Raw genomic sequence first — 1,950 nt, forward strand, 5'->3', positions numbered from 1 at the left:
AAATAATGCAAACCCTCAAGGAATATGTTGTAATGTTTTCCCTTCTACTGCTAGAAGAAAGATAAGTTTTTTTTTAAATCAGTACACCATTGCTCCTTCTCCTATACCAACCAGTGTTTCCTACTGATGGTTCTGCCCTTGTCTTTTATATGATTTACTGTCAGTTTTCCAATGTCATCATACAGCTCCTACTCTTTGATGAATTTACCATGAGCTTTCCCCTTTCTGTCCTGCTAGCTTGTTGCTTTCCCTCTTCACTGCATCTCAACTTTTTCACCTCTCATTATCCTTTTCCTGTCAGTCTCGTTCAGCTTCTTTCTTCATTCTCAATTCCCATAACTGTAATCCTCTTGTATTTTTGGTCTGCTGATTTTGAAAGCTTTGTCTCTTTGTATTTGGTTTGCTATTTTGCCTTATGCATCTATGGTACTTTTTTTTTTTTATCATGCAACTTTTAAAATATTGCATCAGGTCTGAAGTTTTACACCACAGAATATTATATTAGTACTTTTCCTCATTCCATTTTACTGCTGAATTTATTCCCTTTACATCATATCACCCTACTTTTCCTGGCATTTTACTGCTGCAAGTCCTCAGTCTTTGTGCAATGCCAATGAATCAACATCCTTTATTGTACTAAAACAATTTACAGTGGCCACTAGTGAATTGCACTTTTTGGCTACTCCAGGGAAAGACTATCTATTCTTTTTTTATTACTTCTTGTTTCTACTAAGAAAAATCACTCCATGTAGAAGGTGGTAACAAAAAAATAAAATTAAACCAAGATTTATTACAAGTCAGGCATTGTGATTTTCTTTCTGTTTATATCACTTAGTTGAAAAAAAAGAAAAATTCAAAAAAAACTGTTACCTCTTATTTTTATCACTTATTGTGCAACTGAGACTGTTTCAAATAGCATTAAGGCATGTACTGTGTCTTAATGGCATTAAGGTATGAAAAAACTTAATTTCAACGACCAATTTGAGGCATCTTGGTTAAAAAATTATATATATTTTCCTGAATAAACATAGATTGGAAAACAGATTTTTTACATTGTAACACTAAATTTTAGTCTATCTCACCATATAATTAACTATTGATTAGAGCAATCTAAGAAGGCAACTTTTGAACAGTTTTTTTGTTTGTTTTTTTCTACATTACCACTCATCAGTTCTCTCACCTAAAAAAATAAACCTTGAAAATAAACCTGTGTAATGATCATTTGTATACCTAACCCTGAATTGTACCTCACATCTTTAAAATAAAAAACTAAAAAAAAAAGGAAAATGAAGTTTTCTATGGCACATTTTCTTCTAAATCCATATTATTTTTTTATTAATCTTTCATAATAGTTTTCAGTTTAGTTCACCAAAATAGCAATGGGGAAATAATTTGAAAAACTATTCTCCGATCTTCTCTCATGTCAGGAGAATTTGTAATCCTAGAAATTAAATTTCACTTAATTCTATAGAAAGACAATCAAAGAAAAATTTCTATGCAAAGTACATTAATCTTAAAGGTTAAGACCTAAATTTATTTAGACACATTTTTCTTTACGTCACAACTAGAACTCCTTATAAAATATAGTAAAGGATAAAATTTCCAAATTCAACTTATCTTTTCTAACCTTATTATATTTGACCCTTTTGTTGTAATGGCTTCATGACACATTATCTACATCAATTCTCCATTCTTGATATCATTCTACTCTGGTCCTCTTCTCTCTGTAATGGTCCCTTTTCAATATCACCAACAGGCTCCACTAGCTTTTTTATCTATGTAATCATACTCTGATTATGTGTTGGCAATTCTTTTTTTTTTTCATAATCAATATCTTTTATTATGATTTTGTGGGGTACAGTTAAGGGTTAGGTGTACAATTATGTTTAATTCAGGCACCCTGTTGATAAGAGGTGTTTCCCCATCCCCAGACAGATATTTGCTACTCTG

Source organism: Carlito syrichta, unplaced genomic scaffold (assembly GCF_000164805.1).
Source record: "Carlito syrichta isolate Samal-C Ts95f unplaced genomic scaffold, Tarsius_syrichta-2.0.1 Scaffold308797, whole genome shotgun sequence".
NCBI lineage: Eukaryota > Metazoa > Chordata > Mammalia > Primates > Tarsiidae > Carlito > Carlito syrichta.